The sequence below is a fragment of the Strix aluco genome, chromosome 9 (genome assembly GCF_031877795.1).
Source record: "Strix aluco isolate bStrAlu1 chromosome 9, bStrAlu1.hap1, whole genome shotgun sequence".
NCBI classification, from domain to species: Eukaryota; Metazoa; Chordata; class Aves; order Strigiformes; family Strigidae; genus Strix; species Strix aluco.
Window position 1 is genome coordinate 4,232,071 of NC_133939.1, and position 27,874 is coordinate 4,259,944.

The 27,874-nt window shown below is 40.2% G+C and overlaps 1 protein-coding gene across 8 annotated transcripts in view; it reads right to left on the reverse strand.

The window, feature by feature from the left end:
* The window catches only part of MAP3K13 (mitogen-activated protein kinase kinase kinase 13), an 81,777-nt gene that overhangs the window by 29,058 nt on the left and 24,845 nt on the right, over nt 1-27,874 (reverse strand). For 4 of the 8 annotated variants that reach the window (XM_074833452.1, XM_074833460.1, XM_074833455.1 and 1 more), the window contains one exon: nt 23,391-23,536. The exons of 1 other annotated variant lie outside the window; for it this stretch is intronic. The gene's annotated coding sequence lies outside the window, so the exon portion shown is untranslated. Of the gene's footprint in view, nt 1-12,546; nt 13,087-22,429; nt 22,452-23,390; nt 23,537-27,874 lie in introns of those variants that run through there. 3 more of the 8 variants (XM_074833454.1, XM_074833458.1, XM_074833457.1) reach the window with 3 other exon arrangements.

Genomic DNA, 27,874 nt, shown 5'->3' on the forward strand with positions numbered 1-27,874 from the left:
ATAAGACCTTCAGCCCAGTGTACGAAAAGCTCATGCCCTGGGCTTCAGTCCCTCTCCAACAGCAGAAGCAGCAAATGGGAACAGCCAGGAGCCTGTCTTACATTTCTGTATTTCTGCCTGATCACATGGGGTGTTCATAAAAGCTTTATTAGAAGAACATTATTTAGGTTGCAAACTTCATCCTTTAAAAGAAAGCAAAATAGCAAGTGAGGCAAAAATTGCAGCACAGTCCATACTAGTAAAGGAGCTGAATTAGACAAGCTCAGGAGTTCGTTACTCCTGACCTACCTGTGACCAGTTTTACAATGACTGATTCCCCAGTGTGGGAAGCTGTAGGATGACTGTAGTAGTATGGTTACCACTAGTAGTTGTTATATGATCACAGATTTTGTTGTCAATATAAAGAAGAAGAGGGAAAAGTTTCAGACCTGAGCAGAACTTCAGAAAAATACCAAAACAACTCCAATTCAGCATTCCTGGGCACTACCCCTGCTCATTTCCAAAAGCCTCAGAGACACAAATGATTCTTTAAACAAAAGCAAAGTGTGACCAGTGTTCCTACAGAGAAATCTGCTTTTCATAACACAGTATATTAAGCAATGTAAATAAAACATCAGTCAGTTTTCCCTGCAAGAAACCCTAGAGTAAGAGCCAAAGCAAAAATTTGAGGTAACAGTGTCCCAAAGTATCTCAAACAATGGGGAGTGCGTTAAGGATTAAATCAGACCTGGAGGATAAAATTGTTGCTGTTATATGACTCAGAGTACACTAATATAGTCTAGGATTTTGCTTTTACCTTCCTGTGTAGTTTTCTGACTTTGGAATGCTTGATTGTGTAGATTTAACAAAGAAAGAACAGCTTTTCCTGTACATATTTCATATCTTCCTCGTTTCTAAATGGATTATCAGCCTCATATGTGACTCCTTTTCTCCCCACGCATTTCTCAGTATTTCCTGGGAGGTTAAGCCTCTCTCATCCTGCTGCCAAAGCACCACAACATATATACATTATGCTGCTAACAGCTACTAGACCACCCTGATCCTCAGTTCAATTCTACTCTGGTATTATTTGTCCTACAGACACCTGCAGCCTCCCATCACAATCAGGGCTCAACACAGCGGACAGTGCGAGTGTACACAGAGAATCCCTTTTTTTGATCTCAATAAAAGGTGAAATTCTGGCAAGTTGCGTGCATTTTCTGTGCTGCATAGTAGGCTGACAACAGAATCACAGGCCTATTGGCTGCAAAGGACCCCAGGAAGTCAATCAGGTCCAGCTTCCCTCCTACCTGCAGCAGGGCTATCGCAACACAGCTCAGCCGTGACTACAATAACCCAGCCAAGAACAAACCCCAGATTCGGGGACATCAGGTCTATCTTACCAGATCAAATTGCCTTCTCCAAGACTTAGATATTTCAAATTAAAAAAGCCTTAAAGCACAGTGCCCTGCCATCTTATATGCTTCTTGGGGAGAGGAGGCATGCAAAAGTTATAAAATTATTTTCAAACTGGCATGATACAGCCTTATTTAGGTACTTACATAAGCAGCCTGATTTTTCAGAGGTATAGTGAACTCATTGTTTTGAAAGCATGAGATGGCAGCACTTATTTTAAAGCAACTTCATATCAAGCCAATTTGAAGTAAAGTGGTCCAGATACATTGGTGGGGCATAGAAGGCAGTTTCTGCCACAATGCATCAATGCTGACTTGTTGGGGAAATGAATTTTTTAAATTATATTACAGTAAAATCTGCAATGTGCAACCTCTTGCCTTAGCAAAATTTGATTTAACACAGACAAATTAGGTTGTCTCTGACCTTGCCATCTCTTCAGACAAGGGATTGAAGAGCATTTTTCAAGCTTTATCGTCATGTTTCCCCTATTCTTTTGGTCAGAGTACCGAAGATATGGCTGAGATTGTTCATGTTAAACTCTTCCCAATAAAAGAAACCTCAGTTTCATTCAATGCAAACAAAGACATTTTCTTGAAAGCTTAAAGTTTCATTATATATAGACTATTTGCCATTTGGGATGTTATGATCTGTATGTGCCTCCTTAACTTTTCCAGTGAAGAGCATAGTCAAGCGGCGTTCTGTTTCTATCTTAGTGATGCTTCTGCTGTAGCAGTCTTCAAGTCAAAAGCTGAAAGCTCTGTGTGTGTAGGAGGACTGTGTGCATATTTAAGATACTCAGATTTCATGAAGTGCTGCTGCAAAAGCAGACTTCAAGGCAGACCCTCTGATTTGAACTATTTTGATGAGTTCACGCACTCTGCAGCTAACAGATTTATTTTACGTCTATAAGGAAATTTGAGGCTCGGTGTAATCTTGCATGATCACAACTCCTTGTAAATGATTCCATTTCCAGGCAAAATCCCACCATGCCCAGATAAAAAGAGCACAAAGTGCACTTCTTCCAGAAAGAGTGAAACTGCACCTCAACACATCAGACAGTCTGAACTGCAGTTTAAAACTATTAGAAAACAGTTTACCCAAATCAGCACCAGCCAGGGCAAGTGAATCAGTTACCACAATGCATGCTCTCACATTGCCTGATACTGTGTCTGCTCCTGGAAAAATCTGCCCTAGCAAGCGTCCTCACGCACACACAGAGCAACCAAATCACACGGCTGCCTATAGAAGCCCAATATTTATGAGTGTGTCAAAGCAATGATCAGGTTTGAAGACAGAATCACAGAATCATCTAGGTTGGAAAGGACCTTGAAGATCATCTAGTCCAACCATCAACCCAACATTGACAGTTCCCAACTACACCAGATCCCTCAGTGCTATGTCAACCCGACTCTTAAACACCTCCAGGGATGGGGACTCCACCACCTCCCTGGGCAGCCCATTCCAACACCTAACAACCCCTTCTGGAAAGAAATACTTCCTAATATCTAGTCTAAACCTTCCCTGGCGCAACTTGAGGCCATTCCCTCTTGTCTTATCACTCATTACTTGGTTAAAGAGGCTCATCCCCAGCTTTCTGCAACCTCCTTTCAGGGAGTTGTAGAGGGCGAGTTCTCCCCTCAGCCTCCTCTTCTCCAGACTAAACAACCCCAGTTCCCTCAGCCGCTCCTCGTATGACATGTGATCCAGACCCTTCACCAGCTTCGTTGCCCTTCTCTGGACACACTCGAGTCATTCAAAGTCCTTTTTGTAGTGAGGGGCCCAAAACTGAACACAGTAATCGAGGTGCGGCCTCACCAGTGCCGAGTACAGGGGTAAGATCCCTTCCCTGTCCCTGCTGGCCATGCTATTTCTATAGGATCATGCTATTATCATTTCTATAGGTCAGGATGCCATTGGCCTTCTTGGCCACCCGGGCACACTGCTGGCTCATGTCCAGCCGGCTGTCAATCAACCCCCCCAGGTCCCTCTCTGACTGGCAGCTCTCCAGCCACTCCTCCCCAAGCCTGTAGCGCTGCTGGGGGTTGTTGTGGCCCAAGTGCAGCACCCGGCATTTGGCCTTATTGAAACTCCTACAGTTGGCCTTAGCCCATCGCTCCAGCCTGTCCAGATCCCTCTGCAGAGCCTCCCTACCCTCGAGCCGATCAACACTCCCACCCAAGACGTGGCAGAGTTAAACAAGTGCCTTGCACGGACCATAATGGAAGTTTCTCCTTTAAAGAGCTGTGCTAAAAATAGAGTAGCAAATCACAATTCCAGATACAGCACCCAAACAAAATGTTAATATGCTGTAAAGGTTGCATAAGTACAAAGCGGTCACCACTCAGTTTCCTAACAGCACAAATGCCTATTAATATTAAGTTAGTTTCCTTGAAGCACTATTTCCTGTATTACCCAGTCAAGCATATTCTATGCTTGCACTTCCAATATACAAAGGAAATAAAAGCAACTATCTGATCCGTGTTTAAGGGCTGCAAAAGAGCAGCTGGCAGAAACTAGCCAGTGGATACATAGCAAATATCAGGGACAGAAGAGATTCCTGTGCATACCACCACTCACATTCAAGCCCTCAAGTTCCCTTGCTTTTTCCTGGTGCTCACTGTGATTTCCTTCTGGCTGCATTAGGTGCAGCAAGGTAACTACACCTTTCTGAGTAATAGTGCAATACTCCCGGCTTGGGATAATATTTAAAATGACCTAGAATCTAATAAAAATGCAAAAAGCATGCTTATAAAGTAGTTATCTTGGTACACATATCTTGCAGCTGAGTTCTCCTGCCCCTTGTGATTATCTCTCAATTTCTACACTGAATTTTTACAACAGGTTGATACACCGTCCTCTCCCATCTCTTGACCTTCCACGCTGTACAACTTCAGCACAGGAAAGCACTGAGAGTTGCTGAGTTGGCAAGTACCAGAGCCGTGGCTGTCACTTCTGATCTTTGGGTTTTGAAAATCACGCGATTTTATTACAAAGCATTCCAACAAACTTTTTCTCTTCCTGGTCTCCTGGTGAGGAAAATGCTGTATGAGTGAATCAGACATTTCTCTTCTGATGCACTTCTATGGTTTTACATTACTTGGAATATATGCTTGTGTTTTGCATTGTTGTTTTGAATAGAAATTGTAACCGAAGATTTATTATAGAGAATGAGTTATACATCATCAAAATGCAACCTCTTTGTTTTCAGGTTTTGTGTCTTGGGTTGATTTTTTTTAAGTGACATTATTCAGAGGAAGGAATTGCAAACAAACATAGCCTGAAGTTTCACCCAGAATTGCTCTGCCTTTCTTTCCTTTCTCCACAAAAAAAAAAAAAAAAAAAAAAAAAAAAAAGCAGCTCTATTTTGTCCAGTTATCAAAAAAGAAACTACCCTGTTAAGCTAACCCATATTAACTTGGTATAGTCTAGCCCACGTTATGGGCAAATCTTTAAGCTAACTATGGAGTAGCCCAGGCAAAAGCTTGGAGATTTTTAAGCAATCGATCTCTTTCTCGAGACACACTGCTCCTTCAAGGAAGCATGTTTCTTCCACATCACAACACACATCCCATCTCACACCTGCATGAATGCTCAGCCACAATCCAGCTGATTTTTAAATATTAAAATTATGACATTGCCAAAACATAATTCATTTCTAATAAACCAGTTGAAAATTCTTCATCTGATGCACTTGAGATTTTCTGTCACTGCAACAGCTCTGAACACATTTATGCATGTACCCTGTCCTGGTTTTGGCTGGGATAGAGTTAATTTTCTTCCTAGTAGCTGGTACAGTGCTTTGTTTTGGATTTAGTATGAGAATATTGTTGATAACACACTGATGTTTTAGTAGTTGCTAAGTAGCACTTACCCTAAGTTAAGGATTTTTCAGTTTCCCATGTTCTGCCAGTGAGCGAGGGCACAAGAAGCTGGGAGGGAGCGTGGCCAGAAGAGCTGGCCCGAACTAGCCAAAGAGCTATTCCATACCATAGGACGTTACGGCCAGTATATGAACGGAGGAGCTGGCCGGGAGGGGCCGATCACTGCTCGGGCATTGGTCAGCAGGTGGTGAGCAACCACACTGTGCATCACTCGTCTTTTCTTGGGTTTTATTTTTCTCTCTCTCTTCTTGCTATATTTATTTTCATTACTATTATTATTATATTTTATTTTGGTCATTAAACTGTTCTTATATCAACCCATGAGTTTTACTCTTTCTTTCAATTCTCCTCCCCATCTCTCTGCGGGGGCAGGGGGTGGAGTGAGCGAGCAACTGTGTGGTGCTCAGTTGCCAGCTGGGGTTAAACCATGACAACCCTGACTTACTCTACAAGAAAACAGCAGACTTATCCGGGAAAACTGAAATATCGTAACACTGGCTTTTTTGTGCTTTACCCTGTTCTTTCTGGTTGTCATATCAACACTACACTACTTCTGTACCTCATGAAGAATACTGACTGGAATATATACTCTTAATTCCACTAAATATTTGGATGCCACCTCAATGTAAGACAACTAACTTTTGCAGACACCATAATCATCACCTGAGCTATGTGGTAGCAATTGCTGAGGGTTCACAACTATTATGATCATTCTAAAGTGTTAACAGAATATTTTAACATAGCCATGGGCATTAAGACCACAGATATGCAACTATGTTGTGTGCAGCTATGTCCATATTATCACAACAGAAGTTTGAACTCATGTGTCTGCTGATTTAAGTTAGCCTTTATTCAATATATTCAGTCGACCCTAAAACAGGGACGTGTCATTTTTGGCAAAAGTGATTTCACAGTTGTAATGTACTTTTGTCTGTTGCTGTATCAGTGAGAAAGAGAACTCTGTCTAGCTTTCTGGTCTGAACCCTTTCTGACCATGACAAAAATAGTCTGGTATACCAGCCAAGAAATATTCATAATGGCTGAATTCAAGCTCTGTGCATAAAGCCAGCTGGAGGTTTGCTATGCACCTTATATATTCCAACTAAGCCTGTCAAGAGTAGAATAAGTGGCACTTAGACTACAGCATAAGAAGAAATCATACCACACCGAAATGACAGGTTTATCTATCCCCATTTCCTGCCTCCAAAACCCAGGAGAAGAATCTGCAGTTAGCAAAACCTTGCCAGTGCAGTGCCACCCAGTTCCCCATGATCTGCAGCTCACTGTGATTTTATGAACTATCTCATCCTCCACTCCAACATCGTTTTTCAAGTCTGAAAATGCCCGCTCATACCTTCTCATTCACCGTACGAAAGCTGCTCTGTATCTTTGATCACCTCTCTACATCTTTTCCATTTCTCCTATATTTCAACCTTAGAGTTGGGGGAGTAAGACCACAGGCAGAATCCCCAATGTGGGCACACCACAGAAATGTATAATGGCATAATGATCATTTTTGTTCTTTACTGCTTTCCTAACTATTCCTTTAATGCTATCCGGTGTCTAAGCATTCTTCAGGATGTTAAGCTAACTTCCATGGCTCTCTTACAACCTTAAGATCTCATTCTTGAGCAGCAAAAGCTAGGTCAGAGCCTAATTCCTACGTACAGGATGTTAAGATTAAATTATATTTAATCAACACTAAATTTGAATGACATTTTATCATTCAAGTTCACAAGAGCCTTCCAGTACTCTCTGCAACTGGCTTACGTGTTTATTATCCTGAACATCTTCTGTAGTCTCATAGCCTAAATGCTCTTCCTTCAAATTATTCCTAAATGATCTTGATAAGGAAAGAAAAGGTGGAAAGAGTATGAGTAGTGCAATTTCCAAAGCAGAGCCCTATGACATCTCCTTTTAGAGAAAAATGTTTCAACATTACTGTCTCTTATTTCATATAATTTAACCAATCATTTATTTATGAGACAGGCGTCCCTGTTATTTTATAGGTGATTAGTTTCTTTAAGAGTCTCTGGTAAGTATTCTTGCCAAAATCCCAACAGATTGTATCAACCAGATCCCTTTTCCTGACATGCTCTTGACTCCTCCAAAGAAATTTAATAGATTCCCAAGGCATTACTTCACCTTAAGAGAACTGTGTTGACTCTTTTCCCCGCGTGGAACTTGTGCATCTGCACTAGCTCTCAGTATAGGAATGAATTTCTACCTCCACAAACACTAGACAAAAATTTAACTAGGAACTCCTTCAACATAAGGTCACAAAATTGTGGGGGGTGGAGAAGAAGTGCTTGATTTGGAAAAAGAAATCAAACATCCACTTCTTTTTTTGGCACGAGGAACAAACAAAGCCAAAAAAAAAAAAAAAAAAATCATCTTTGTGAACAAGGCAGACAAAGAGCCAATCCACCCTCCCTTGTATTCGGGGAGATCTCTTCAGCTGATTTCAATGGAAGCAAGATTGATTCCTGTTTCACCTGCTAGCCAGCTTTGCAAAGCACAGTTTGTGAAATAAGCAGCTTACATAACTGCATATTTTCAGCACTACATACATAAATGCTTCCTCTATCCTGTATAAGGTATTTTTGGATCTGCTAAAATGCTACTGTGTTCTTCCAGGGCTTTGCATTCTTCTGCTCAGAAATTGCATAATCTGATGCCATAGGAAATAAGTGATGTTGCATAATGATTCTTATATTCACTGCAGGATTTGGATACTACACGTTTCTGTTGCAAAGCAGCCCTTCTCTGTGTTTCTGAACTGAGGTCCTTGGTTTTTGAAGAAAGGATAATCTATCAGCCACCTGCCTTTGGGGGTAGGGGGCGGTAACAAACCAAACACCACCTTGTACCGTACTGTTACAAGCATTTCGCTTCAGAAAAATCAGTTTAACTTGGTACACCCATTTGCTACTTCTGTTTTCCCCCACTCTGGTTGTTCGCATATCTTGAGCTGTGTGCATACATTAAACACCAGAAGTTTCATATACAATGTTCTGACCTCTAACTGACCATTGATATCCTCTATCACAGGCTCATCAATACTATTGTAAAACATCTAGCTGGTATAAAAGACAGACTAAACGCTGATTAGCCTTTTATACTACTGAATTACTATTGGAATCTGTCTTAGATCAAAATTTAGAAATGACCTTAAGTTACACTCTTCTCTTTCATCTTTCCAGCTGTCTTCATAATATGAAACAACTTTTAAAACCCAATCACAGACTTCAAGCTCTGCTCTACTCCTTTTCTCTCTTCATCCTTCGGAATTGTGCACTTTTTTCTTACCTCATTAAAGATCCATGTTATATTACTAAATAACAATAACAGATTAAAGGATTTAAATTCAAATATTTCACAACTACAAAAACCAGGAAAATCTCAAAGTTAAGTTCACAGATACCTTACAGCCTCTTTGATTTTGCCACATGAAGCCATTAAAATGCTCCAGTACTACCAACAAACAGTATCTTGTAATTTTCCCCAGTTACAGAACTGAAACATCATATTTTCCTCCAAGGAGTAGCATTAAGATTAATTAGTGTTTGAAAGATCTTTGAGGGTGAAGATCAATATCAAAGTGTTATTTTCAGGAATCCAGTGAATGAATCAAACTCTCACTTTAATTCATGTGAGGCATCACACTGGTCTCAGGTAAATTTACTCGCACGCTTGTTCTTATTTTTGTAGTAGATATGAATAATTCAATATTTGCAAAGCACATTTGACATGTAAAAGCTATACACACAAACTTCTCAGCACTAACAGCTTACATGTTTCATACTCACTATTAAAGTAACTAAACAACTGTTCACAAAAGCACATAAATTACTGGTGAATGCACAATGCTTTGGCCTCTGTCAACACTACACTACGTACCAGTATGCACCTGATGGGAAGGGGACACTTAAAATGCTGCTGGCAGATCTCTCAGATGAGAAATGATGGTAGTACTAAGTTGTATTTAGCAAGTACCATACACGAGCAAAGAGGATTACTCCTCGATAAAGAAGCAAGCACAATGACTTGCTCATGAGCCTCTATTAAGCCTGTATTACTGACACAGCATAAGGGGTTAGAGCAACATCCAAGAGGTGTGATCCTATTCTTAGGCTGCTAGAGCTTTACATGATGGTAACGCAATCAAGACAGCACACACAACACACAGTCACAGACTGAAGAACCACAGAGGAGCCTCCTGAGGCCTGACATGACATGTGCCACCTAACACCCTGCAGAGACCTTCCAAAGCAGCACTCAGCCCCCTGGTTCATCTCTACTAGACGACTTTTTGGCCACAGTTGATAAACCATAAGGATGGTGAAGTTAGATTTGCTGTGTTTCAGCAGAAAAGTCACAGCTGTACAGCTGCATTACTGATTGTGGTGTCCTCCAGAAGGTAACGGAAGGTTGGTGACAGGAAAGGACAAACATCCTAGGAATGAAGAAAATGTCCACACTGAGAGACCTCCATTCCTCAAGCCCACTATGCTGGAAAAAGTCCAGCCTCCCACCCACACCCTGCCAGGACTTTCTCTTTCCTTCCCTTACAGCACCTCTCACACTGAGCTAGTGACTGCTCCAGAAGAAACAGCACAAACAAGTACAGGTTCACCAGAGGATTATAAAACCCATGTACTTTACACAGAAAAAACTATTCTTCACCCTGGCCTACACCCAACTGTTGCTAATGCCTTTGAACCCTCTCCAACAACCGACTTTTCGGTTGAAGTTGTAAACAGGGAAAGAGGACAGAGGTCAAAATGCATGTTGAGTATTTATAGGGGTGGGAGTAAGTAAGTACACACAGTGTTTCTGCTCCCAGCCCACCTCAGTATTTCTGCCGCAGATGCCAGCTTCATATCACACAATCCAAAGTGCTATGTGTTTTAGGTGAAATATTTACTCCCCTCTCCCTAAGACATGAGAGTGATTTGCTGTAATGTCACAAAAACAGCAGCCTACAAAAGCCTAAGTCCCTGCACGGGACATATTTTCCAAAGAGGGTTTAAAAATAAATTTTAAAAAGTCCCATAAGCTGGCCAGGGCTTGCTGAAGTGCCAAACTCCTGAGAGCTTCAGCCTCTTCTGAGGCTGCAGAGGTAACATTTGCCTCAATTGACTCATTTTGATTCAGTTATGGCTGAGAAATGCACTGAAAGTTGTAAAGGCTGTAAGTCTGCTGCTGCCTTCCTCCAAAGTCATCTCGGGTGAGAGCTTGGCTAAAATGCTCTATGCACAGCAAGGTTCAGGCACCTTCCTCTGCTTACCCTGGCCCCAAGGACCAGAGCTGAAGAGGAACCTGCACTGACTTTAAATCTGTTCACACGATCAATGACAGGCTTCTTTTATTTTTATATATAAAAGCTTTATCTTAAAACTCTGCCATTTTGAGAAGTCCTACTATTTGAAATCCACTCCACACATCTCAGCTGCAGAAAGCCTGGAATGGGTACCAGATATGAATAACTCCAGTCTAATCAGTCACCATCTCACATTTGGTGTAAAAAAGTCATAAGAAAGGAGGAAATACTGTAAAGCCTTTCTTATCCTGCCACTGCTTAGAGAAGAACCATATTGTAATAACTACTAATTGTGAAGCGGCTTCCCTATGAAGAGATTTTCAAATAAATCATTACTCAATTTTCTGATCCACTGGAGATAAGCCACTTACCAAATCTTTACAATAGGAGACAAAAGAGGAAGGTTAAAAATTGCAACCAGAAAAAAAAACCCCAAACATTTTTAAACACAACTTCACACACAGCTGAGAAGCGGTAAGAGTCCCTACCATATATTCTGTGATAGAAGTTATTTGCTAATTCCAGTCACAGGGGTCAAAATGAATGCCAGCTATAAATTTAACTATCAGGCAGCAGGGGACAAAGAAATGTGAATGATAGGACCATTCTAAATCAAAAAATCAGACTGGAGGCCCAAAATACAGGAAACAAAACTGGTGTTAAAGCAAAACAAACAAAAAACCCCACTACAACAAAATCATGATTTATTTGTTTTTCACAGCCAAAGTCTGTTACAGGAACAGAGGTTCAAAGGATTCTCTCTCTCGAAACAAAAACCTACATACATTTGGGGACACAACAAAAAACTTCTAAACCAATGACAACTTTAACCTCTGCATTCTAGGATATCCCAAGACGTCTGTGGCTACACACACAGCAGTTCCTGTGAAAAGTGCCCACATTTGGGTGTCAGACCAGCTGAACCTCTCTCTCATTTCACTCATCCATTTGGTTTTTATTTCAAATGTTTTCATCTTTTCTCCCTCAAAATTATCAATCAAAATATGTTCCTTCAGTTTCTTCTGTTGAACAGACTGCCTACTGATAAAATCAGTATATCCAAACACGTGGGCCTGATGTCATCTTTCTCCGGATCAACTTAAAATACCCAATTTTTCATTTACTTGAGAGACATGTGGTTTGATATGATTAAGCTATTGCAGTACCTAAACCACCCCCCCAAAACAAAAATAAAGAGCAGCTCCACTCATTTCATTGGGAGAAAACATGACATCATGCCCCATTCAGGTAAGCAAGAATATGACAAATCTTGCCCCAGTGAACAGTATCATTAACTGCAATGGTACTCCCAGCTTCCTCATTTATTAGGAAAATGAGGGGTAAAAATCATGTGTTCAGCACAACAGAGCCAGTTCAACCTGCTATTTTCAATAATAAAGGACGAATTCCTACCCAGCTGATAGAAAGAAAAACACATCTCTTCTTCATCTCAGAAATAAAATTAAATTATTTGTTACTGTAACACAACAGAAGAATTGTTTGATTATCCCACAAGGAAAAAAAAAAATCACAATTGCCTAGAAGGCAAAACAATACAATTCTGCTTCTTTATACTATCTCTAGTAAATCTTATGTCATTCCCTGTATATTCCATATATATCTATTCTCCACTGCCATTCCCTTCCCCTTTAAAAGGGGGGCACAAGAAGACAACGTGCAAAATTGCAACTGAAAAATGTCTAGCACACCGACAAGCAAAAGGACAGGCCAGCTATCAGATTTATATGCAGTGATGGATAAATTAAGGTTTCACATTTCTTCTTCCCTTCTCTCAGCATCATTTTTTCAGCCCTTTCACATCACAAATGCAACATCCATCTGTCCTTCTGAAATAAATGGCGAAAGGGTAACACTGACCATTAAACACACACACACACACACAAACACGCACGCTTCAAAAAAAGACATTTTCATCTCAATACTTACAAGGATTAAGATTTCCTATGTGATGCTCCATTTTCTTGTTTTAAAAAGATGGAAGGCACAAAAAAAAAAAAAGGAAGTGTTACAAAATAAAAGGAAATTCCACCCACACAATCCTGCAGCCTGCTGCAAAGAAGCACAGAAGCGTGCTGACGTCACAGATTCATGAATGGATGTAAATCGGGCTGTTTCGAGATTCGGCGGTGCTGGCTGGGGCTGCGCACCGCGAGAGGGAGAGGGGAGCAGGGGGGCAGCCAATCCACGCAGGCACCGCCGGCCGCCTTCTGCCAGCAAAAATCTGGGCACCGAGCAGCCTGAGCCCACCGCCGAGCCACCCCGAAGGGCTGGGAGAGCTGCGCGCCTCTGTACTACGTATGCAAGGGGGGGAGAGGACGCTGAAAACAATTTGTTCATAACTGAAGTGAAGCTGTTGGGTAAAATGGCATCACTGCTGCCATTCCGCGGAGAGGACCGGGTGAGGACATCCTCTAATGCCTTCAAGTCATCGCTCCGGCGAGTTTCTGCCCCTCCACACAGCTTGGATAACAACAGCATATCAAATAACTGCCATCTGTTATAGGAATCAAATGTATTTAGTAATCAGAAAAGGAGTTTATCATCTCTCTGGCTTCTTTCAGGATTACAAACCCTGGGTATTATTATTAAAATAACTAAATATAAGCATGTACTGGAAGGAAGCTGCAGGGAGAACAATAGGAGGCTTGTATTTGATTAGTGATGCAAAAGCACCAACAAAATAAAAATAGGAGCACTAACAAAATCACGCATTCAGCTCTCATCAAACATTCCCAACAGCAGACAGACAAGCTCACAACGTCAGAAGCATTCAGAAACAAAAACTGGAGCACGCACAGTTTCACACTTGCGGCTACGTAACAAACGTTGGGCACAACATCCATGTATCACAGCCTACCAGCCATTTTCATTTCATTTTGAATTCCATGCCAATTAATATACTTAAGTCTGCATACTAGATGCAAGGGCACAGGCTGTTATTTTTGTTGCCCAAATAGATGGCAATGTTCTGGTGAACGCACGCAAGAGCGGCTATGATTAACTTGGATCTAGACAGCGGAAGAGCATAAGTTTTGCCTTATTTTTGTATCTTTGAAATATGAGGGAAGGAGTGGAGGGATGAGCATAACCAGGAGTTAAGGTCAAGGTCTGAAGAAAAACCTAGGCTGTAAGCTCTACAATTACACCATCTCAGGGTTTACCAGAATTCATCAATTTGGTCTCTAAAACTTCTTCTAAACAATTTGTGGCCTCCAAATTAAGAGACAGAATTTCCATATTTTCACTACGCCTTTTCCTAGAAGTAGGAAGCAATTATGTCAAAATAGAATGTCCCAAAACTTACTCTGGTGGAGCACACCTTAAGAGAATGTCTGAGAGAATCCCACCTTTCCTTATGGAAAGTGGGTAACATCCCAAAATAAACCAGGACTGGATGTAACAACAATGTGGATCTGGGTTTAGAAACCAAGAATTTTGTGCTACTTGATATCGTGTGAGCCAGCACCACTGCAACTAGCTTGTGTGGAGGGAGAAGGGCAGGATGCAAAAGCCTTCCTAGAGGCTAATACAGCCACACCTACAGAGACAATACCCAAAAATGTACTTATATGAGGGGATAGGTAGGTTTTGGCATATATTAAGACAGTAGTTTATTTTTGGATGCATCTTTGACATGGAGCAAGGAACGGACAGCCAGGGCAGTACATCCAGTTCTTCTCCAGTTCTGTTATGCCCAAAGACACTGTTTGGGAGTCAATGGACTTCTACATCTGCTTCTCAGCACATCTTCATTTCTTAGTGGTACCACAGTGTATTATCAGATACTATGACTCCACCAAAGAGTTGCAATGGTAGCAATGTATTAGCATGCTCTGAATTCAACAGCAGCCACAATAAGTTGAGCTTTAATTTTGGATTTCAGTTTTTGAACTGAGCTTTATAAAGCTGGCCAGAGAAAATTGAAATGAATGCAAATTTCTTGTTACCTACTTTCAAGATCAAAGAAAGCATAAGTTAACTTCTGCTGAAGAAATATATATTCTTTAAGGGCTAAAAGTCATAAAACACAAAGCAAAGAGATTTCTATCCACACAACGCCACCGCTGCAGATTGAGCACTACCATACACAAGGAGAAACAGGAGTGGAGGTATCGTGAGAGTCACTTCATCTTCAAAAGGATCGTTTTATGTCACGATTTAAACCCCAGTTGCATCAGGTTACTTAGGTTACCTGCTCCAACCCCCTGCCTTCCCTTCCCTTCAGAGCCTAACACTCTGCTTTACAGCCTACATCTTCACCATGGTACAAAACCAAGAGCTTCCAGACTTCCCTGGCATTTTCAAAACAGAAACAAAAATGGTAATTTACTCTCTTACCCTAAAGCAAAAAGGAATAAATTCAGGAACTAGAAGGGGGAGCACAGTACCACATGCAAGAAGTGGAAGAAAAGGAGAAATATTGCTATAGAACAAGAAATGTCAGAATAAAAATAGAAAGGAAAATAATTTTCAGAGGTTACCAAGGGTTAATTGCAGTGACATTTAAAAAAACACCCAGCAGGGAAAATAAGTGGGAACAAAACCCCAGAAAGACTCCAGTAGAGAAAAAGAGTTTGCACATACAAGTTAAGATTTTTCTTCTCCATGGTGACTTGATTCAGCGTACCAACACTCAATTTCATCTATGTCTCAACAGCTCAGGTGAAAATTTTCAAACACAAAGGTCCTGAATTTAATGCAAGATAACTACCTTAACTCATCATGAAAAAGAAAAAACAATCATTGGCCTAAAATTGATGGCTGCTACAAGATTATGTTGGTAGCCAAATAACAACATTAGAAACCAAGATGGTTGCAACCAGTTACATATTTTAATAGTACATATTTCATAGCTCTTCTGATGCATCAGTGGTGAGTAACTAAGTTGATCAGTATTAGAAAGATAAATTATTTTCCTCCTCATTCACTGGTGAAAGCAGGGAATGCTCTGAAGTATCAGATGCCCAAACACTATTCTACAGCTAAGTCTAGCTCAGTATTAATGTGAAAATAGAATTTGAAAAATGTACTAAGTACAAAGGTATAAGATATTAAAAAAAACCAAAGCTCATAAGGAACCATACAAGTGCTAGTGAAAAGTTCACAGGTAGCAGGATCTCTGAAAGGATATATGAGTAACTAAGTAACTAGACTGCTAGGAGACATATCAGGCAAAACTGGTAATAACGAGTGCAAAAAGGGAACCTAGAAGTATTAAAAAAATATCTGTTTGCCATATTTGAAAAAGACAAGATAATTAAGTACTTTCAAGCCAATTAGTAACTAATAGGAACGTTATACAGCATCTGCTAGGCATAACATTTCAAGTTGGCACATCTTATCAATTTGAGCCCAGTCCTAAAATAATCATTTAACAAGTTCTCCAATCCTGTGACCTTCAATTTTAATAAATTGGAAAACTACTAAAATTGCAGAAGACTGAGAATAACAATATTATGCCAATATTCAAAAATAGCATACGTTTGCTATTTATAGGCGTTGGTAACTTGATGCTGATCTTGGACAAAAATCCTAATAAAACCCTTGATTGGAAAGGATGGTTCTGCAGCATCGGACCAAAGGCCTGTTCATCCCTGTCTCTGACAGTGGACAATAACAGACACACAGGGAAGCAGAAAATCAAAGCAAATGCCTAGTATTTCTTATGGCATATTCCACTTAAAAAAGCAGAAAACTAGAAAAGAGATGAAAGTGACTCAAAGGTTATTTCATAATTATACATCAATAAGGCCGTTTATAAATCTACTCAGTACACAACTGGGGGTATAAGAGGGACTCCACGGTGAAAACTTTCTACCTAGGTGAGTAAATAGGTGAAGTGAAACTGCAAATGATTCTCTAACAGGAGAAAACCTAGGCAAGTACTTGCATAGATAGATGGCTAGAGAGACATTTTATTGTCAAATTCTAAAATCTGTGAAATCTTTGACCTGCTCTTCTAACCCTGTGGGCAAACATTCCTCTTCTGAATGCCCTAATCTTCAGCAGTAGGGTGGATGATGGGAGGGGAGGGAGGGGAGGACAGACCATACTTAAACCACCAGATCTTCAGGCTTTTAACCAGAATCTCCCCAGAGCTGAGACTCTGAGAAGTTCTCCCTGCAAAGGCAGGTGAACAGGACTGCAATTTGACAGGACCAGCACCAAAAGCTAGGAGCTGAGAAGTGTGACCAAAGGGAAAAAAAGTCACTCAAAGAGAAAAAGCCCAGAAGTGGGACACGTGCAATTCCAAGACAACAGGTGAGCTGCAATTTGAGTCAGGGCCCTAATTACAAGCCCTGTTTTGAAAGGGAGTCTGTTTACAACAGGACAGCCACAGTGATTTCAGGCCCAGTTCCTGCCTCTCTGCTCTTGTGGCAACTGCTGAGCCACCACAGCCCAGAGCCTGTAGCTGGAAGATGAGCCCCATACCAATTAAAGGGTTGCCTCTGGGGCAGGATAAAGCTAGGGTGTACTCTTTGGTGACCAAGTTACTGCTACACAGGCAAGAAGGGCTATCCCTGGAACAAGGCTCAGACTCCTCTCAGATGAGAAACATCAGAGCTGCCTCTGCTCACAAAACAGCATCATTAGGGAGCCACAGTGAGACATTTAGGTCTGCTTAAAAATGAAAGCAGAGAGCTGGAGAAGGCTACAAACTCACAGATACATAATACCCCGAGAGAAAGCTACCATATTGTTAAGTGTTTACCCAAAACCTATTCAAACAAACTCACAGACATTTGTACCACCACTGTAGAGTCTTCAAATGAAAGCGCTACCAACTTTGTTACCAAAGTGAGGCTTCTTACAGCAAAAACATCTTCCATCCAGCTGCCAGTTGCTTTTTTGACTGAGTGTGCTCTGCAATATATGATGGGTAGTACCTAAGACTATATGATGACTTTCTTTAACCTTGTATTGCCTTCAGCAACACTCCCGGAACTAAAAAAAAAGACACTAAAGGCACTAAAAGACAATGACAAGACAAAATGCATTATGTCTTCCTTTGTTTAAGCCTGAGGCTGGTAAGGATTCTTTTTTAAGGAGTTTCTGGGTGGTTTTCCCAGCAAGTCTGCTCTTTCCAGATGATCCTGCCTTTTAGGTTCTTCATCATGATAAAAGTCTGTGAAGTTTTAGAAGAAAGCATGCCACTACAACGTTAGGAACATGCACTGATGAGGCTGGGGAAGTTCAAAAGACTACCTCTGCAGATTTTTATCTTCCTGAAGGAAGACGGCCCAGTTCCTCAGACATAAGGAAAAGCTCTGGAACTCCATCAGGAAAGAAAACATTGCTACATAAGAGACATTAGAGCCCATTTCCTTGCTGCTAAAAAGGCAGTTAATGCAGCAAGTGAACAACAGTCTTCCCAGATTTACTGTTGTCATGGCCAGCTGGCAGGAACCACGGAGGAGACACGTGAAGTAGAACGTTCACATAGACACCACCCTTGTGTCTGGGGAAGCTGCTAGCTAAGGTCTTCCACCTTGGGGGAACCCTCTGCCACCTGAAACTACATAGACTCAGGTCACATCCTTTCCCTTAGTCAGGGGTATGTGAGGGCACTTACATTTATCTCTTTCCAAGCTGCCCATCTGTTTGTACAAAACCTGTAGGAATTTCATTATCTTAATACCTCCATCTCTAACGTGGTTGAAATCAGACAATGGGTTGCAAAATTATCAAGGAGAGGATGAACAAACAGGAAGTCAGCCTGAATACAGATAAGTCAGGAGTAGAGTAATACAACTGAAGAGATGAAAATGTGTTTATTTGCTGTTTTTTTCCTCTAGAAATCATTTTCAGAAAGCCTGAGCAGAGGCCATGTGAGAAAAGCAGATCTATTTGTTCAGGGAAGCAGTCACAAAATAACATTCCTCCCAGAGAACATGCCAAAATGAAGTCTTCCATAACAATAATTAACTCTAATAGAATTGCCAGCAGTGGGAAATACTGCAAAAAGAAGTAAAAATAAGTACATGTAATTAGCAGTTATAAGGGACACTTTTAAAGCCAACTGAGCTACAGTCATCTTTCCTCTTGCAGGTTAGAAGCCTGCAAAAGAAATGAGAGACCTGACAATGAAGCCTCAGTATTACTGCCATGTGGAAAGAAGAGTCCTGTAATTTATGTTATTCCCACAAAAAGGCATATTCCCAGAAAAAGGCATGTATAAATGGGAAGCTATTGCAGGGAGGAATTAATGAAACTGGAAAAGTGATTTAAAAAATGCAGTACAATTCCTCAAGGTCAAGTTTTGTTCAGAGGAAAAAAAATCACCTGCACAAATATAGAAACAACTGCTGAGCAGCTGCTCTGTAGATAAGGATTTGGGATAGAGAGGATCACAGACTGAGCACAAATTATAAATATCAAGTTGTCACAAACAAAGCAACTTCTATCCATTGACAGGAGCACAAATTCCCAATCTACTCATTTTTGACAAAGCCTTTGGTAAAGTCCTTTTTTGGGTCAGGCTTGTCAAGAAAGAGAGAAAGCATGCCAGAACTAAAAGAAAAGGCAGTAAGATGAGCTACGAGGGATGAGTGAGCTAACTCATTGAGGTTGCTCAATCTGAACAGAGTAAAAAAGAGAAGCTAAGCTTTCTTTTAAATATAGAAACAGTTTCTGCAAAGGAAGAAGAAAACTATTCCCCACATCTACCGTGAGTATAAAAAGTAACAGGCTCAAACTGCAACAAGAAAAATGTACTTAGGTCACTAGAAGAACTTTTCTAAATGGTAAACATAGTGAAGTACCAGCCTAAGGAAGTCATGTTGCCTCCTATATTAGAAGGTAAAGGAACAAAAAAAAAAAGTCTCACAAGAATTATCCAGCAGTAGTGATGATGCTTTGATGCAAAGGGTCAAGAGGATCTTTTGGAACCTTTCAGGCCTCTTCTATGAAGATACTGAAGTACTGAAAGCTTTTGCAGCCAGACCAGAAGCTAAAAAATTAACTGATCTTTTGCAGTATGAGGTCTTGCCAAATTAAATCTTTCCATCCTCGCTCCTGTTATACAACCTCTCTGAGGAATATTATTCAGATTACTACCAAAAAACAGTACAAAACTGCTGAAAGACCATTAAGAGAGCAGAATTCAAGCATTTGTAAGTCAGAGACAGCCAGAACAAGGCACTATATTTAGTACTCAGTTTTCTCTGTAGTACTGTGAAAGTTCCTTCAAGAACAGTGGATCAGCCCTATGTAAATATTCTCAAGACAAATAAAACCTGCTCAGCATCTTCCTCTCAGACTAGCATCAGTCATGAAGCTATCAGTAGCTTTTGCTTCAGAGCTTACTGCTTTTTCTTTTCCTCTCTCCCAGGAGACAAGTTCTGTTCCCCCGCTGCTAAATGCAGACCCTAGAAGAGTCCTCTTGATCTGAGGCATCACGACACAGAATTACTCACTTCATGAAGAGTTATGACAACACTTTAAATAGTTACAATCATGATGAACAGATTTTTGTCCCAGAACATTCAGATTGAGAACATTAAACTTGTCAGCAGGGGTGATTTGGATCCTTGTTTTCAAGCACAGTATTGGACAATGCAGTATGATGTAGAAGGCACCCCAAAGAAGGACACTCTCAGGAGATGCATACCAAATACTTGGCATACCAAATACTCATAGAGCTGGCCTTAAGGGACAACCAAAAACTAAACAGCCTTCACCAAAAGGGCACATAAAAGTTAGCCAATGTCCTAATACTCCAACTCAATCAAACCATCAACTTTGTATTACACAGGATTTGCCCATCCAGGGAAAAATAAGCACCACGTTAGTAAATTCAAGTCATGACTAAAAAAAAAAGAATGATAGCCAAAAACATGTCATCTGAAGCATTAACCCTGGGACCTCTTTCACAAGATAGTCCTCCATGAGCAAAGTAAAAAAGGTGACTGCACTTCCCTTCAAGCACAGAGATGTGAGCCTGCTCAAACTCCACTTTCCCCCTTATAAGTAAGGAGAGGTTTACAGAAAGTGCTTGTATACTTTTCACAAAAGATATAATATACTGGAGGAAGAAAACCATGACAGATGACATGATTAGAAGCTTGCTGGTTCACTTGCTCTCCCATTACGTGCCATCTACAAATGTCATAGTCCCCCTTATGAGCTGTACTTTCTATACTTAAGCCACCTCTATCACACTACTGCTACGTATATAGCACTCCAATATAGAGTGCCTTGTCTATTAAATGGAAAAAAAAAAGTAAATGAGAAGTAGCAATGTTGATGAAGCAACTGATAAATTGTCGTTGATGAAGCAAGGACAGGGTAGTTCATGCAACTAATTGTTTCCATTGAGATGAAACCAGGCTCAAATCAAGGGAGAATTTAACTCTTCAGTAAAATACTTCACCTTAATTGTAACTCATAACGAGAGACAGCTAGAGTCTAAATATATGGATGCTCTGCCTCTACAGCACCCACCACTCCTCATAGAACGGGTAAAAATTGACAGCTTTTATATTAAGAAATGAATCCCAAAATGTAGCTCCATCTCACATCTTCCTGCAATGCCACTCAGAGGCAGCTCAGGCACCTCCTAAAACTTACGTATCTGTAGCTTTCTCTGCATGAAGTATCTCCTTATGACAGAGATCATGCAAACTTAAAGAAAATGTATAGAACAAAATCACTTTCGGTCTCAAGTGAAGCAACTAAATGTTTTCCTGCATTATGCATATATCTATGCACTAACTGAAGAAAACTTCAGTTAATTTTTCAGTTACAGAAACAAAAATAAGTGATTTTTCAGCTAGCATCTATAAAGAAAACAAGAAATATTTTTTTTAAAATATTCCTCTAAACTTAATTCCCAAAAGATTACAGAAGTTTTCTACAATTTGCTCCTTTTCAGTTCTTCACACAGATATATGCATGTTTGGTAACATACAAGTTTTACCATTTAATTTTTAATACATAAAATAGGTGTAGTTAAACTAGAAAACTGCATATATAACACAGATTCAACAGACAATATATTCTGAGGAATAGCAATATCCAAAACACATTAAGTATCATGCTAACATCGAAGGCAATATACATTACAAAAAAATATTGCAGGCTCACACAGCTGCATTAGAAGATTAGACAATATGCGACAAAAAAAGAAACCTCCTGCCATTTACATTACATTTCAGAAGTCATAACAGACCATGAAGACTCACTTTGAGGAGAGAGGGGAAGAACAGTACACTTGAAGACCAAAAGCCATATTAAAGCTCCTAACCCTGTGTCCTAAGTGGTCTCCCTATCATGTCCAAAGGTGTTCTTACGTGGCTGGCCACTCCTCAGATAATGAAATTGTAATTAGTCAACAGGATCAGCCTGTCTGAGACTGGACTCCTTTTCAGTCAGAGCTCTTTGCCAAATACACAGAGACCTTTGTCTCACAGAGCTGAAGCTCCCTGAAGAAAAAAGCTAAGTTTTCTTAGAATATGAACTAGAACGCTTTGAGTAAGGGAAATTAAGAGAGACCAGGTCAGTCAGACTAGAAATAGGAAGCGTTTATATACAACCCTCCCTGTCTGCTGTGCCTTGTTTCCAGGCTTCCATTTAGCCCTCAATGTCCAAATTGCAGCAAACTCTGCCCAGTGCTGCCTGGTCCCTCCGGCAGTTTCTCACCACCTCTGAGGACTGACTCCTTCTCAGTGTTACCTTAGTCTCCCTGCACAAGCTGCGGGCTCCTGGCTGCCTACTGCATCTCTCACTCCTTCCTCCTCCCCCTGCCCTGCTCAGCCTCCCAAAGCTTTTCTCCCTGAGCTGAACCCGGCTGTTCCCAGACAGCAGTCACCTCCTCCGTGATGCAGGCTCCGTCTTCTCAAAGACAAGCAGCACAACTGTGAACAGAAGTACAAAACAAACAAATGCTGTCTACCGCAGAAGTGCCAAGCTACTTTTTAATGAATCCCCCTTCGCTATAACAAAATGGGCTGTGAGCTTGCTAAAGCAAGTCCCTGATCATGGCTGATACTTCCCAAAGGGAAATATCAGAGGCAGGACACCGGAGATGCACAAGCTCTGCGCTACCCATGGCAACAGACACCAGACTCAGCAACAAATCCAAGCACCTATGCAGAGCCATTACCTCCAATAGTAAAGTTGGAAACTACTTCAGACATTTGACATTATTTTAGAAATTATGAATAGCTGCTTGAAAACAAAGAGCTAACAACACATAGTTCTTACATTATTGAACCTGTAACCTGCTCAGATTTCAAAATGAATGATGACTCTGTATTTTCTGGAACTTTGCTGGTGTCTCTACTCCAACTACAACAGCCTGGATTCCTGTGAGGATGTCTGCATTCTCCAGCCAATCACCAGAGTAAGTACAATGAAAAAAGCAAAATAATATATCAAAGTTATCCGCTCACAAAATCAATAAACCTGAATTAATAGATTCAAATGCTTTCAGAGTTAAAGTTATATTTGAAAAATCTAAACACTCGTAAGATTAACTTCAACTCAGCCTATGCAAACACCCCTTTGGTACCTGTCCCTTTCTACTCACTCACATCTGAACTGGATCCCATTCGGTGTCTGCAACCGAGCTACTGAAAGTGAGCAAGTTCAGCAGTGAAACAGCTATGGACACAACATAAAACAAGAAGGTAAACCTACCTCATTCCTACCATTGAAGGGAAAACATACCCAAAATTTAAGGACAATTGCAGGAGTGAGTACATTATTGTTTCACATCTTCCCAAGTTTCTGACTTCTACTACAGTTTAGAAGGCAACAACTGCTGATACCTGATCATTTTTCCAGATGCACTGAAAGCCCATGTCCTCTTGGCTTACTGCACATGTGCCTCCTCTTCAAGTCAGATAAATCAAGCTGTTCTCTGAAGTTGCACCATGAGTAACATTTAGGACAGTCCAGCACTGAATTCTTCTCTCTAGAAAGAACAACAAGAAAACTCAAAATCCTACTGAACAAAAATGAATATAAATGACTGCTACGAAGATCAATCCAAAACATCCCATTAGCACATCCTGATGTTACGTGGCATGTTTAAATGCAGCAGAAAACATCCAAAATTAAGTATGCACTTTCAAAAAGAAGCAGGGAGTAGAAAAAGACCTCAACAAATTTACTACATCCTTTCTTAGCACAGGCATACACTCTATAATCCTTTTACGGTACAATTTTAATCTAAATTAAGCAAGCAGCTCCAGTAAAAGAGCTCACAGCTTTCCATATTACAAAATTACATCATTCAGGATTGTATTAGACTTTAAAACAACATACTTCAAAATAATCTATTAATGATTTTTTACACTTAATTTTATACCTAATCTCCAAGTTATTTGTTTTTTTAATTTCAAGTAAATTTTAGGAAAAGCATAAGTTATTACAGTTCTCCTACATATATACAACTCATAATACCATTGCTCCTTTTGCTATCAGATACATGCAAGCAAAGAGACAACAAATACTGAGACTTCTAATCCTGAGCCTACTGCATCTTCTTCCAGCCCCACAAAAATCAAAAGGCTGCAAGACTTAGCCCAGTCCCTCATAAAATTGAAGATAATCAACACCTTGAAAATACAGAACTGGCTAATACTAGCCCTTAATGCAAACACTAAACTAACTGGTTTTAAAAAGAGATTACCTCTACCTGCAAACACTCTTTTCCTTATATCCTTAATCATCACAGACACAACAACGCTACTACAACATTGAAGAAGGGATTCAGTAATGCCAGCACAACTATCTTGCCAGAATTAAGAGACTTCAGACAACAAATGCTACGTGGCCTTGCAAAAACATTGGCACCATCTCCCTCATGTTATGCACCACATGCAATTCAGATGGTCTCAAGACCACTCCCAAAGTTTGGGAAGTTCAGCATATTCCTAATTTTTTGCAGAAGTAGGAATAAGCATCACTTATTCCCCTCCCATGTCAAAACTGCATATTTCAGTTTAACCCAAGATTAACTTTCAGGATTATTTTTAAAGTTATGTAGGAAACACAATAACGAGATCTGTAGCAACAATCCTTAGCAAGAAAGAAGGTGCCACCAGCAACAGCGATGACTATCAGCAGGAGCTGTTTGTTTTCTAGGGGTCCCTCCCACAGAACAATCCACCCCACACTCTCCACAACTTTTTCTGCTATTTTTATTATCGCACATTTAATTACTGGCAGTCACATATTCTGAAACAATCATTTCTGATGGTAACATCAAAAAACAATCTCAAAAGGACAGCTGTGAATTGTCATTACAATTACACATACAACTTAAGAGAATAACAGTTACACTGTGTTACAGGAAACAAACACGGAAATCTTGTATTTGAGAAAAACAGTTCACACAATCATAGAAGCTGAATAATTTCTATTCAGTATGCCTTAAAAACTACTAACCAAGGAGCAGCAAAAACAAGTCCTGCAAAACCAATTCTCAGCGCTGATGGCTCAACTCAGCAGACATTTGCTGGTTCTTCACCAACAACACTACAATTCTTGTTGCCACTGTCATTTCATTCTAGCACTGTATTAGTTCTCTCCTTACCTTTTCTAATTTGCCACAAAACCAGGAAAGGTAATTCCACATTCCCAATAAGAGAAAGTTTGTGAAGTCAAGGTCAGGCTACATTCAGAGGCTGTATTTGGGCAATAGAAAGGAGGAGGATGACACAGCAGTATTCTTGCACAAGGAAGTACCAATTTGCAACCACTGTTGCCCTGTACCAGCCCTGCATTAACTATTCATTTACAGACTAATTTCCAGGTCAATCACCTTTCCTGGAGGCAATACATCGATATTGGCAATGACAGGCACACAACTGCAGTAAATCTGTTCATCCATTTATACCCCTCCACCACCAGCAGCAGAAGGTAATTCTACCTGGGCACCAAAGCCTCTTGCTGTGCTTTCACAGTGTTATTTAAGCAAGTGGCAACGCTCCTCGTGGAGGACTTCTCCCATCTTACTCAACAGTTTGTAGAGAAAAATAAAATCCCCAAATCAGGTAAGTCAGCAGAGCTCTGCTGTACGCTACCTCAAGTTGAAACAACTGGGCATCAATACCAGGATTATTCTAGTAGGAGCTGGTGCCCAAGTGGTTTTACAAAAGCAACTCACTGGCCACAAGGACACGTCCTGAGAGCAAGATGGGGACACAACACAAGCAAGAGCGAGACATGGCATCCAAATTCCTTAGAAGGGCAGACACTTGACCACTCCAAAGCAGATGAACGTGTATACACCTTGTTACAGATCATATCAAACACCTAGCAAAAAAACCTTCTAGAAATAGGGAACACACCACATAGGTATATAATTCCTAATTAGCACACTGCTGAGAGCAAGTTTATAAGCAGTTAGTAACTCCTTCAACAGAGGTAAGGAGGAATACTTTAAGATAAAAACCAGAGCAAACATACATACATTTTAACAGGTTTATTAGACAAACTTTAGAGTGTATACTTTTTTTAATATTAAAAATGTAAATATTTGCCTTCGTTTACAAGAAAATTACATGGTTCTATTAAATCAATTGAAAAAGCCCCAAAAAGACAGTAATTACAATTTTTACCGCTGTTTTAAGACAGGAATGGTACATGTAAACACAACAAGGTTTATTTTCTTGCTTAAAAAACAAACATTGTAAGTAGATACTAGAGATGAAACAATAATACAAACTTGAGAGAATCAAAAACACGCAAAAAAGGAAAGACTGTATGTGATTACATTATAGTTTTAAACACAATTCACATATATAGAAAACAGCACATAAAATTGGAAAGATGTTCATAAAAAGCATGAGACACTAGATGCCCAAAGTTGGCAGAATGCCATTGGAATAAATTACTGAATTTCACAGGAAAAAATGCAGCTTTCTAAGGACAGATTTTAAAACATCATTTAATAACTGCTAGCAAAAGGTAGGAATTGTCAGTACCCTAGATAAGAAGGGACTTCTGGGGACGAAGGACTTTTACCACCAGATTAATTTAGCTCTTCCCCCACTTCCATTTACCACCATCTTATAGTATTCTATTGGCTTTTAACACCTGCTTTCCAGATTCAACCTGAAAAATTTTATGCATCTATAAGCCAATACAGAAGACAGCATGGTATATCACAGATTTAAACTCTTAAGAATGCATAAATGCACTTACCCACTTGGTAAAAACTGTTAATGCAAATAGAACAAATACAAAACCCAATTGCACGTAATACAGAAATCATACAAACTGGAAACAGGGTTACAAAACATACCTGCTGATTGGATTTTTTTCCTCTAACATAATCATCCTGGACCCAAGGAATTCTTTTAATCTAGTATTTCTCATTCTAACAAAATACCAGCAGAATTCTAAGTATTTGGATTCAAACGCTAACCCCTGCAGATGGATTTTGTTTAAAGAACTGAACAAACAAAACATTATTTGCTTCGAAATTCTTCTACTTGTGGTGAAAGCCAAGCTGTACTGAAATCAATAAGACTGTTAGCATTGTTTTCAACAGAGCTAGAATTTAATTTCCTGTGACCAACTTAAGGTCTGTTAAACATGTTGCTAACCACTACAACACGGTTTTGCACTCTCACGATCATATCTATAGTTCAAAATCAAATGCCTTGTGCAAAATAAATACTTACAGGGAGGGTTGCATAAACAGCATGAAAGTAGCAGCTGTGGCAGAGAGCAAACTTTGTCCCCAGTTTGGTTGCTCTGCCTGGATTAATGCTGATCCTGTACAACACCCAGGCCTTGAAGCCTTGGGAAGTTTCTACCCCAACTCAGCAAGGTGGGAGGATTTGTTATTTTAACTGCTGGCTGATAACAGCTTATCAACAAGTTTTCAAAGGTTAAACTCAACACATTTGCATGGCAAAAGTGCAAAGAAAGCACAAGGAAAATGTTGAATTAGTGTTCCCTCTCCTGCTGCAGAGGGTCCCTCCAGCAAGGGCCAGAACTATTTTCCATACCCCACAACCTGCAGTACAGTCCAGCAAAGAAAGTCAAACCAAAACTCCTGTTCAAAGACACTGTAACTGAAAATGTCTTTGGAAGCCAGTGAGAAAGCAACAAAAGTGCTTTCTTTCAAAGGAGGAGCTTGCTTTGCCTGCTACATTCGCACTGTCTGCCATACAGGATGGAAAAGCTAACCCAAAATCTTTAAGTTTGGTCCTTAAATACAAGGCAATTTTATTACTGTTGCCAAATTTATCACTCAACACCACAGCTCCATGACAACTCACTGGAAAACAAAACC